Source organism: Desmodus rotundus, chromosome 7, assembly GCF_022682495.2.
Source record: "Desmodus rotundus isolate HL8 chromosome 7, HLdesRot8A.1, whole genome shotgun sequence".
Classification (NCBI taxonomy): Eukaryota; Metazoa; Chordata; class Mammalia; order Chiroptera; family Phyllostomidae; genus Desmodus; species Desmodus rotundus.
The window spans coordinates 20604023-20616388 of record NC_071393.1 but is presented as its reverse complement, the minus strand read 5'-3'; the positions used below and the strand labels follow the sequence as shown (position 1 = coordinate 20616388).

At 55.0% G+C, this 12366-nt stretch overlaps 1 protein-coding gene across 4 annotated transcripts in view; it reads left to right on the top strand.

The window, feature by feature from the left end:
• ARVCF (ARVCF delta catenin family member) overlaps nucleotides 1-12366 on the top strand; it is a 44660-nt gene that overhangs the window by 11797 nt on the left and 20497 nt on the right. The window lies entirely within an intron of this gene.

Genomic DNA, 12366 nt, shown 5'->3' with positions numbered 1-12366 from the left:
GGAAGTCTGACAGGGCAAGGGGGAAGCATGCTCTCTTCTCCCAGCAGCCCTGCCTCCTCCATCCCTCCCTCACCTAGTCACCCTCCCCTCCCGTGCTTCCACTTTCCCCCCACTCCGGACTCCTCGGCTGATCCCCACATCCCCATCCTCTGTAGCCTGCACACCTAAGTCGCGGCTCCTCCCTCCTTGTATCCCTCCCCTCCCCACCCTGGTATTAAATGTGTAGAGTGGGATGTCTTTCCGTTTATTTAGATCTTCTTTAATTTCTTTCAGCAGTGTTTTACAGTTTTTATGTTAAAGACTTTATTTATTTTTAGAGAGAGGGGAAGGGAAGGAGAGAGAGAGGGAGAGAAACACCAGTGTGTGGTTGCTTCTCACGCTCCCCTCACTGGGGACCTGTCCCACAGCCCAGGCATGTGCCCTGACTGGGAATCGAACAGGTAACCCCTTGGTTCACAGGCCAGCACTAAATCCATTGAGCCACATCAGCTGGGGCTACAGTTTTTATTGTATAGGTCTTTCTTCTTTTTAGTTGAATTTATCTCTTTTTAAAAAATATTTTTTAATTTATTTTTAGAGAGAGGGGAAGGGAAGGAGAAAGAGAAGGAGAGAAACATCAATGTGTGAGAGAAACATCAATCGGCTGCCTCTCACACGCCCCGCACCGGGGACCTGTCCTGTAACCCAGGCATGTGGCCTGACTGAGAATTGAACCAGCGACCTTTTGGTTCGCAGGCTGGTACTCAGTCCACTGAGCCAGGGCTCTTTTTAACTTTTTTTTAATGCTATTCTAAATGAAATAATTTTCTTAATTTCTTTTTTGTATTGTTCATTGTTAATATAACTGATTTCTGTTTATAAATTTTTGTACTCTGCAAGTTTCCTTAACTTGTGCATTAGTTCTGAGTTTTTTGTGAAATCTCTAGGATTCTCTACATATGAAATCATGTTGTCTGCAAACAAATCATGATATTTTTCCTTTCCAATTTGGATACCTTTCTTTCTTTATTTACTTTCCTTTTTTTCCCTTTTGCCTAGTTGCTCTAACTAGGACTTCTAGCACTGCATTGAGTAGAAGTGGTAAGAGCAGGAACCTGCGCCTTTTCCTGGTCTTGGGGGCAAAGCTCTGAGTTGTTCACCACTGAGTCTGGTGTCAGCGGTGGCATATATGTAGTATGATATGTAGCATGTGTAGTATGATGTGGCTTTCCATATATGATATTTATTATATTGGGATAGTTCCTTTCCATTCCTAGTTCGTTTTATGTGTTTTTTTTTTATCGTGAAAGAGTTTTGCATTTTGTCAAGTGCTTTTTGTACATCAATCGAAATGATCTCTTTTTCCTCATTCTGTTAATGTGGTTCATTATGTTGATTGATCATCTTATCATATCTTTGCATTTAAGACTCAGTCCCACTTGGCCATGGTGTACAAGTTTTTTAATATGCCACTGAGTTCAGTTAGCTGGTATTTTGTTGAGGATTTTTGCATTAATGTTCATACTAGTCCACAATACTAGTCCACAGTTTTCTATTATGGCTTTGGTATCAAGGTAATGCTCTCCTCGTAGAACGAGTTAGTGAGTATTCCTTTTCTTCAATTCTTGGAAACAGTTGGAAGAAGATTGATGTTAATTCTTCTTTCAACGTTTGGTAGAATTCACCAGTGAAGCCGTCTGGGCCTGGCTCTTGCTTTGTTAAGAGGTTTTGATTACGGATCCAATCTCCTAAGTAGTTAGAGGTCTGCCTGCTCAATTTTCTCTTTTTTCATGGGTCAGTTTTGGTAGATTCTGTTTTTAGAAATTTATCAGTTTCCTTCAGGTTATTGAATTGGTCGATGTATAATTGTTCATAATATTCTGTAATCTTTTCATTTAAGAATAGTATATGTACAAGGGGGGAAAAGGAATACAACATCACACAAGAAAAAGATACGCAAGTGAGTGTGGGTTTCTTCTGACATTTTTCAAGTTTATTTTTAAGCAACTGAATTTGTAAAATTAAGGTAGGTAAAATATTCCTTTGCTCTTCTTTTGTTCAGCTTTGTTGAGTATAATCGACAAAATTGTAAGATATTTAACGCGTATATGGTGGTGGTTGATACGTACATACATTGTGGAAGGGTTTACCCCATCTAGTTCATTAACAAACACATCGATCGCCCCAGGTATTTGTGTGTGGAGGGGGGGGTTGTTTGGATTGGTTGCGCTTTGTTTTATGATTCACGGATTCACACCTACTCCCTTGCAGTCTTCAGTCCGCAGATCCACAGATTTCCTGAAACAATAAAAATGCTCCTGAGGGACAGCAGGCGGAGGATGCCTACAGACGACTGAAGCCATCTTAAGGCACGCAGAATGTCCGTGTTGTGGGGTGACGGGAGGCAAATGTAGGTTTACGGGTGTGAGTACGGGGAACAGAGAGCCTATTGTTTATTAATTATTGTATTTCCCCTACAAACAACTGTAAACCTACTTTTGCCCCACCCTGTATTGCTGGAAAATGCAGTTCGGCAGCCCTCTCAGCAGCCCTTGTTCCCTGAGGGGTGTTGCCTGGATCCCCTGCTTGCAGTGCCCCAAAGATGCCCTTGGGTTAGCCAGGCCCCTTGGATTCTGGACGTTTTCACTTCTTCTGGCTCTTAAAGCCACAGTCCATGGCCCTGGTGAGCCATATCCGCCGCCTCCCAGAGAAAGACTGACCGTGTGAACAGCAAATCGTGACTCTGAACATCCAGAAACTTCACCACGGTGTCTCCTTAATGTAATTAGTTTAACTCTTTTAGAGGTCTCGAGTTAAGGAGGTGCAGTATTTTTGTTTGTTTTAACAAAGCTGTCAGCTATTCTTTACCTAAAAAAAGATCTGTCTGCAACATGGGAGGTGATGAGTGGGCAGCGGCTGCCGCAGCCAACACCCATAGATATCCTCACAGTGTCCAGGCTGCGGACAGCCTGGTGGTGGGGGACGTGAACCCAGACCTCAGTGTGGGCTGGGACGTCAAGCTAGGCAGGCCTCCTTCCCACACTGCAGAGTGGGCACCACGTGTTTAAGAAGTCCAACGAAACATCAGCTAAAAAGAGTGAATTGTAAAACTCTGGGAAAAGACACGTCCACAGTTTTCTCAGCTTGTTTTCTGGACAGAAAGCTCAAATTCCAACCTGGACAATGACCTCCCCACTAGAGGCCTTCTCTGTTGAGGGCCGTTCCTGACCTTTTCTTTGGGTCCCACGTCTATTTTTTCTCCCTCGGAGAATTCCTGTTATGTCAAAGCTTAGCCCAGGATTCATTTTTTACATCTCCTGTCTTTCCTCTTTTATCCACTCTTTGTCATTCTCTGCTGGGTTGGAAGGGCTGCCTCGAGTTTGCTTTCTGCCACCTCACTGTACCCTGGTTTTCTGCAGGGCCCTGTCCGCTGTTTGCCGCCTCTGCCGTGCTTTCCTGTACATCTCTGCAGGATCCTCCTCATTTATGATCGTTCCTTTTCATTATGGTCTATTCCCAGTTCATCAATTCAATGCTGTCTTTAACCTTTGGAGGACATGTATCAGCTATTCCCTAATATCTGCACTAATAAACATATTTCAGCATTTGGCAGTTCTCTCGGGTCCTCCAAGGGTGGCAGGCTCTGCCTGGGGTGCTGGGGTGCTGCAGGAGGTCTGCGCATGCCCAGCCACCCCCATGTGTCACAGACAGACTTCCCCGTGGACCGGGCTGTACACGGAGCAGATCTATGCATGCATGTGTATGCATGTTTGTGTGGGTGGCAGCACGCATGTGCTACAGGTGGGTTTTAGGAAGTGCCAAAATAATCGGCAGCCCTTCTGCAGTATTTCTCCCTCCTTGTGGCCAGCCACAGACAAGCTTGGTTCCCAGCAGGCTCTTGTGGTACATGTGTGTGGGTCGGGGGCGCCAGACTGGGACAGTGCAGGGCCTGAAGTCTGTGCTGAGTGGGGGTGGGGTGGAGCCCCCTGCCCAGTCCCACTGGGTCATTTGCATATGAAAGGGAGGACTTCGCTGCTGGCCTGAGGTTGGTGGTGTCTGGCCATGTTGCCATGGGCACTCAGAGCTTCAGGAGCAGCAGAGCTGGCTCCCAGACAGAGGAGAGGGGTTGGGAGCAGCAAGGTTGGCATCCAACTCAGTTTCTAGGAGGAAAGAGGTGTCCTTGGGGGGGCCTTTGAGGAGAAAGAGCTGACCAGAGGCCACTTGGGACCCTGGGCAAGGGCAGACCAGAGGGGACTTAGCCCTGTGATGTGGCGGGCTAGGAGCAAGGCTGGAAGGGCCTGGAACCTCCCTCCCCAGGGCGAGCCCACCTCCGATCCATCCCGAAACGGACAGCCACGGCCACTCTGCCTCCACCCACAGCAGCCAGAGGGTGTTCCTGACACCCGTGCCACTTGTAGGCCCTGTCCCCCTCACTGTTGCAAGTGCCATGCAGGTAAAGCCAAGTGCAGTCTCCCTGCTCAGGTCCCCAGGGTTGTTCCCTAAGGAGGAATTGAGGGTAGTTTCCCCATGCATCTCACTCTTCCCAGAGAACCTTCTTCTGGAACTGTGGGTGACTCAGCTGAGCCCAGGCCCCAACTCCCTGGATGGCAAGACTCCCAGCTGGGCTATGTTTGGGTCCCCACAGCCACCGCCTCCCTCCCAGGGCTGTGGGGAGGATTGACTGGGTATTGCTGATAATGTCCGTGCGGGCACATCCAGCTTCCTGAAAGTGTCAGCAGCTAGTAGGAACGCTGATGGGAAAGCTGCCCAGGAGGGTGAAGTAGGGGCCAACATGGGGGTACAGGGACGCTTGCTGTCTGGCAGGGGCACTGCTGTGTCAGGGCTGCTGCCCCATGTCCCCCTCCCTGAGACCTGTGTGGATCTGTCTACAAAGGGACGAGTCTGTCCCGAGGTCATTACCGCTTCACGCTGCTGGCTGGGGCTGTGATCCCCCACCCGGGCGCTTACTGAGCAAAGCTGCAGTGGGTCAGACTGAGGTCACTTGGGGAGGGCTGGCCCGGCAGGGGGCCTAACATGCAGGGGCACTGCCAAGTGCCTGGTCAGCAGCAGTCAGGGTGGGAGGTACGTGCTGGCTAGGACGGGGCGGGGCTCCGTAGCTGGGGCCACCTCCAGGGTGGGTAGGGGGTGGCAGGGAACCTGCTGGGGTACACATTCCTGACTGTGGAGCTGGGATACACACAGGACAGACACGCTGGGGTGGAGACTCCCCGTTGGGTCCCTGTCACTGTGCCCTGGACCTACATTGCCCTCAGGGTCCCTTCTCCCCAGCTCTGGAGCAAGCCAGGCCACAGCGAGGTTCTCTTGTCCAAGCGTGTCCCAAGTTTGTGGCTGCAGTAAGTCTGCCCCAGGCCACATAGCTTGGCTGGTGGAGTTCTCCTGAGGGCAGGCAGGCAAAGGTGGGGACTTCTACAGCAGGGGAAGCCAGGCCAGCGAAGCAAGGGGCAGTGAACTGGTGGGGCTGGACCGGGGATGGCGGGGTGGGAGGTGGGGATGGAGGGACAGACACCATGTGCAGTCCCTTCAGCTGCCCTGGTCCCAGACCTCCTGCCATCTGACCAGCCTACCCTGGCACTGAGGATTTCCTATCCCCAGTTCCTACTGAGTCCTGTGCCTGGTTTCCAGTGAGGTGGGAGTTTCCCTGCTGCCTGTGCCGTTTTTCCATTGATCTAGGCAGCGTGCACTGCTTGTCACAACAGTGGGAAGACAGTGGGAAGTCCCCTAGCCTGTAGCAGACAGCCTCTTCCTGGGGCCATGGGGTCTTCCCGGGGATCCTTCCATGGGCAGTCGGTGCAGGTGGCTCTGGTGGGGGGGGCAACCCCTAACCCTCAGACTCTCCTGCCCCAGCTTCCTTAGCTCTATAATGGGGAGCAATGGGTTGAGGGGCCCTGTCTCACCACCACCCCCCAGAGGCTTATTGGCCACAGGCTCCCAGGGGCTGTAACCCCATTGCCCCTCAAAGAGGCTTTGTACCACAACAAAGAGGCTCTGTCCCTCCCGGAGAAGCCTGGGTGTTGCCATAGCGACAAAGGGGCCTGGAAGAAGGGGGTCCACCGTGCGGAGGGAAAGGGGCATTCCTGGCAGAGGGCACTGGTGTGCGCAGGCCAGCAGCCAGTGTGGGTGACGGCTTAACTGCCCGGCTTCAGCCCTCAGCCTGGCTAGACAGCTGTCCCAGCTGTGCCTTAGTGGAGCCATCAGAGGATCTCCGGGATCCCGTGCCCCCCTCAGTAGAGGCTGGGCTCCCAGGCCCTGGTTGCTTTTGGATCTGCCTGGGTTTGGCCCCAGTCTGGCTGTGGGCCTCAGGCCCCTCAGGAATGCCTGGGTCCCTGCGTTCACCCAGCGTGTGGCAGGGCGGGTCTCTGAGCCTGAGCCCTCAAAACTGTCCCCTACATTGTACTCTTCCTGAGATGGAGAGGGTAGTGAGCAGGACCCTGCCGGATGACCTGGGGGAGCCACGCAGGGTACCTTGCAGGCTGGGTGCCCTGTGGGGGAGCCAATGGAAGCAGGGGCCAGCTGATCCCACACAGTGGGGCACCGTGGGGTTCACCCCTCCCCTCTGCCCCAGGCTCCCCTCTCACGCTCGGGATTGGAGTGGTGGGCTGTCAGTGCAGATGGAGAGAGGACCGTGACTGCAGCCCCCAACCTTCTCTGCCTGGAGCACCATGGCTCCCCAACCCTGGGGCCTCAGGGTGTCCCTGGGCTAGCTGCTACAGGGACCACAGAGAGGGTGGGTCCTTGCTGCCCCTACCCACATCAGAGCCTGTGAGGCACAGCTTCGGGCCTTGGCCACAGCTGCAGTGTGAGTCAGGGGCAGGAGGGGCAGGCAGGGGGCTGGGAGAGGCAGACAGGCCAGTCTCAGGGAACTGGGGAGACTCAAGGGGGCCACAACTGGCACAGGAAGCACAGTCCGTGACCCACCCCATTGGGACTCTCAGGCCCAGACCCTTTAGGGGGCTCTGGTGCAGTGCTCTGTGGCTCGGGCCTCCCACCAAGGAGGAGCAGCAGCTGGGATGCTCACCTGCCCCTGCCTGCCATTGCTACGTCTGATCTGCAGTCACCTAGCCATTCCCCAGCCCCAGCCCCGCCCAGGCTCTCAACTCCTCAGACCTCAGGTTCCCTGGGTCCCCAGAAGTGTCCCTGCTGGGATCTGACCCCGAACTTCATCCATTAGGCCCTCCCTTATAGCCCCTGGTCCTTCTGGATCATCTGCCAAGTGGCCCCTGTGCACTGGGGCTGACAAGTGCTTGACCTAGGGCGCCCCATTAGGACAGGGCAAGAACCCCTCTGGATGAACACCCAGACTTCTCTCTCTGCATGTAGGAGTCATCCTCCATGTGGTCCTGGGACGTGTGCTGCTGGGGGTCCGCATGGATAGCCTGGGGGCAGAAGGAGGGCCCCGAGGAGCTGTCTCTGCCCCCCAACCCCCATGGTACATTGTCCAATGCAGTGGGGGCACCTCCTCTGCTGGGGAAATCTAATTTCCAGGCTGAATGCAACAACAGCTCTCCCAGCTCCCTGAAAATCCTGCTGCTTCCCTGGGTAGCTGTTGGCACCGCTCAGCCCCGCCCAGGCCCCGGGGAGCTGAGTTCCTCGGCTTTCTCGTTCACTTGGTCTGTTTTCCCCATTTCTTTCTTAGGGTCTGAGTATAGCAGGAGCTCATGCTCCTCCTAGAACACTGGCACCAGCCTGAGGGGCCCGGAGCCGCCACAGCCTGAGACGGTTCCTTCCAGCCTTTCCGCACTTGTGCTTTCGCGCACAGCTGTCTCCGCGTTCATCGCCTCTCGTCTCTCTGGCCACATCCCTTGTTCATAACCATCACCTACTTTAAGCTGGGGTTTGGTTTTTCCTATTGATTTGTAAGAGCACTTTATAGACAAAGGATATCACTTTACTACTGCGTATTGCAAAGACTTGGTCCCCATGTGTCAATTGTCTTCCGGTTGCCTTTGTGTCTTTTTCTCCTACTTTCTATCAGGGAAAATTACAAACGCACAGAGGTAGAGAGGTTAGTGGGACGCATCCCCGTGTACCCCTCCCAGCTTCCGCTATGATGACGTCACAGTCTAGAAGTAAACTCATTGTCTGTTGTCTGAAGTGCTCTCTACATGTGCTACTGTGAATGCTGTCTCTTAAACAAACACTATAACCACAATACATGGCTTTTATTTTGGACGTGCAGAAATGTTGCATTCTCACAAAGCCAAGCCACTCTGTCTTCCCTTAGCAGTTCCTTCCAGTGCTTTAAGATTGAGAACAGCTTCCTCCCACCCAGGCACCCATGGCCCTGCACTGACTGTGAGTGACCCAGTGGTGCTGGCTGGGGCAGAAGGACGGACGAGGACTCTGCTCTGTGTGACCCTATGCCCCAGGCCTCCTGCTCCATTTCTGTCCCGGCCTCTGCACAGTGTGTGTTGATCGGGACAGAAGCCATCCCCGTGGCTGGAACCACAGTAGGCAGCCCCCCACGAGGCCTGGCCAGAGGAGCAAGTCCCCATCATGCTGGCAGTGCTGAGGTGGAGATGTGACGCCCTCAGGCAGAGGGGACTCAGTGCCACCAACCTGGGTTCTGCTCTTCTGCTCCTGCTCACGCAGCTTCCTCCCTGTCTAAGTGGGTGGGGCTGTGGGGGTGGGGAAGGTTCAGCCTGTGGCCAGTCCCCTGTCTCCCCCCATGGTGGACAGGGGCAGCAGGCAGTGTGCTGACAGATGGCCATTGAGGGGTCAGGATTGGAGCCCAAGCCTCCTGCCTACCACCCCCCTCCCCACCGCTGGCCTGACCCTTAGGAAATTCCTTTAATTCCTCCATCCAGATTGGACTCAGGCTCCATAATTTGATTTTCTGGAGCAGGGTTTGGCTGTACTCCCTGTGAGCAGGAATGTCTGGGTTAGCAGAAAGACGTCAAATGTGGCTTGGGTTCTGGAGGGAGGATCAGCATCTTCCCCCTAGTCCCTCTGATAGTGCCTTCTCTTTCCTGATGGAGTGTGTTCTCTACATTTGCGCCCAGAAGGCTCGGGAGCAGGGCTTCCCCCTCCCAGGGGTGTTTCAGAGCCTCGTTCTTGCCCACCTGCCCACTCATTCATCTGCCTAACTGTCCATTTACTCGTTCCTCCAGCTAGCCTCCCATTCTTCCACACATGCTTTTATCCACTCACCAACCGCCTAGTATCCACCTATCCAGCCAGCCACCCAACTGCCCCATCCTCTTGTACAATGACCTACTTATTCTGCACTCCGCACGTCCACTTACTCAGTCATTCACTTCCCCTGGCATCTGGCCTCTGTACTTGCGTCGCTCTACCTGCCCACCAGTCCCTCCACTCAGGTTCACTCCTGGGTACCCAAATCCGGACAGGCTCTCCCCAGGTCGACCACCTCCACTCCTGCCCCGAGACAGGCAAGACTGTCTCTGGGCAGCATGTTTGTTCCTTTCTTCTTGCTAAATTACCTCCATGGGCAGGCCGGCGCGTGTGGTGAAAAGTGACTTGCAAAGGTGGTGGCTGGGGTTGGGGTAGGGGTTGGGATGGGTCTGCCCTGCAGGCAGTGCAGGCAGAGTCCTTCCCAGAAGAGCAGTGGCTGTAATGACATCAGCCAGGGAGGCCAGCAAGGCTCAGCCAAGGCCTCACAGTGTGGCACCTCCCTGCCTGCCTCCAAAGCCACCCGGCACACAGCAGGAGTAAGTCTGGTGCCCACTGCTACCCAGATCAGGCCCCACCCACCCCAGGGCCAGACTTGGGAAAACATCTTTGAAGTCTCTGGGCCAATCTTAAAATTCATGCACATTTTGCCTTTCATGTCATTACATATTTATTGTTCTAATATAAACCTAGCGTTTTGAGTTACCATCAGAAAACGCCTCTGGGGCGACGGCCTGGGCCACCTGCCCACGCGTGCTCCTGCATACATGGGACCTGGGGAAGCTGCTGCGTCAGCAGAGTGGGCCTGGTTCCCAGGTGCCCCCAGTCTCCTGCACATGCCAGGGCTACCCTTGAGGCCCCCAAGGTGACAAGGCTGCAGTCTGCAAGGTTTGGCACCCTCACAGGCAGAGGGGTGCACTCTCAGGCTAGGGCAGAGGGCGCTAGCCCAGGACTTGGGCTCTCTGTTCTCCTGCGGGCAGCTGTGGGGCACTACACCCTCAAGCTGGCTGGCATTTGAGGATGTCACCTGGGAGACACACAGTCATTTAGCTCCAGCTGAGAGAACTGAGCAATGGAAAGGTCAGTGTGAGGTTTGGCCACCTTCTCACTATAGCCTCAGAATTCTGGGCCCCTGGCCAGGCCCCAGCCAGAGCAAGTGGGCCCCCTTCTTGGGGCTCCTTGGACCCCAGAGCTGGGCGGGGCAGGCTGGAGGGCCCAGGCCAGGGAAGCTGGAGGCTAAGGCTGCTCCCTTGCCTGCTGACCCCAGCATCTGCAGTGCAGATCTGGTCCCTCTGGGGCGGGGGAGGGGAAGCCTGAGGCCCCTCAGCAACTCCTGTCTCTGCACAAGGAGGGAGGGAAGCCACATTCTGGCCATATGGCCAACCCCCATCCCTTGGCCTCCCAGGGCACACTTTCCCCTCATACTAGTGGCCTTGGTCCCAGCTGGGATGCTTGGGGCTGCCGTGAGGCTTAGCTGTGACTACCCTGTACAGTCAAGGCTGGCTGAAGGCTGACGTGCTTTGACCTCCGCCCTGCCCTGTGCTGCCCTTGAGGGAGGCAGGTCTCACAGCTGGGGACCGCCCGGTTTAGCTGACCCGTGCTCAAGGCCTGGTGGCCACCACATGCAGGTGTGTCTGGGACCCCTGCCCAGGCAGGGGTGGGTGTACACGAGGCTGCATGCCCACGGCTTTGTACACACCATGCTGTTTGTCCCTTACTCCCCACTGGCCAGAGGACCTGGTTGACATTTTGCCCACTGCACCCCCACCTCTCTGTGGGTGCCAGGACCTTTCCCAGCAGGAGTTCAGTTCATTCTTTCCACTGTGCTGACCTCACTGCCCCTCCTCTAGGTCACGCTGCCAGTTTATTTGTGTGACCAGTGCTAGGGAGATGAAGAGCAGCTTCTGGGACCTACACTGGCCTCTTTCCTCTCTGGGCCTCGGTTTCCCCAGGTGTCACAGTGGACTGGACTCTGTGATGTCTTTTCAACTTGAGGTGCACCTGAGCTCCCGACAGACAGTGTGCCTGGCCCAGCCAGCATCGGTGTGACCACACCTAGCACTGACCCTTCCTCCATAGGGCTCTGCCCTTACAGCCGGCTCTGCCTTGTAGAGCTGGACCTTCTCAGGTGCTGCCCACTGTGCTGTGTCTCTAAGCTCAGACCCTACGTGGGTGGAGGGGACAGGGGCCAGTGGAGGCGGCCTCAGTGTGGGTCGGGCCAGGAGGAGGCCCTGAGCAGCAGTTTGCACCATGAGGCACACTAAAGTGCCTGGCAGTGTGGTCGCATGGCCTGCACCCCCATACGCTGCCTTGCGGTTGGATGTGAACTCCAAATACTCCTCCTGTTTCTTTTTGCCCATGAAAAACAAACACACTGAGCAGCCAGGGAGCAGCAGTGAGGAAAAGCGCTGGCTCGTCATTGCAGCTGCCAAGCCCCACCACCCCCACCAGATTCCCTGGGACTTACAGGGGAAGCACCAGACGGACACCCAGACCAGCGGCACACTGGGCCTGGGTAGCCTGGGGCCCTGCCCTCAACCTCCCTCTGGTTCCAGCGTCGAGCACATGGGCCACTTTCAGGCACAGAATTGCACACAGGCTGTACTCGGTTTTTACTCTGTGGTGTGGGTAGACATCACCCTTGTTCCAGCCAGCATAGCTGTGGATGGAGCCCAGACCACTGGTCTGGTGGCCAGTATCACCCCTGTGCCTGCCTGGGTGTCCCAGGTACCCTGGCAGCTGTGGAGTGATACCTCACTCCCTGCTCACTGGTGCATTCGCTCTGCCACACCAGCTGTGTGGCCATGGACAGGTCTCCTGCCCTCTCTGGGTCCCAGCATTTACCTTGATGAGCCTGGGATGGCCTATGAGGTTGCGGTGAGTTGGCATGTGCGGCGGGCAGCAGAGGGCCTGAGAGGTCTCAGTGCTGCTCACACCAAGCTCTTCCCGCCCTTCCCTTCCCAGTGGGCTCTGGGTCCCCCATGGTCTGTGGTTCTGCTGGGCCTGCCAGGGAGCAGGGAAGATTGGGTCAGATCCCCACACCCCTCAGGGAAGGAGCCAGCTGCTTCCGGCCAGCCTCAGATTAATGGCTTTTAATTTAGAATTTAATCAATGTGGCTTCTCTCTGGAGAGCTGGATGCTCCAGTCTGGGAGTGAGTTGTATGATTTGTGAGTGGGGTAGGCAGGGGGCCCATGGTGGCCTCTCCAGGCCTCTGCCTTGGCCCTACCTTGACCTTG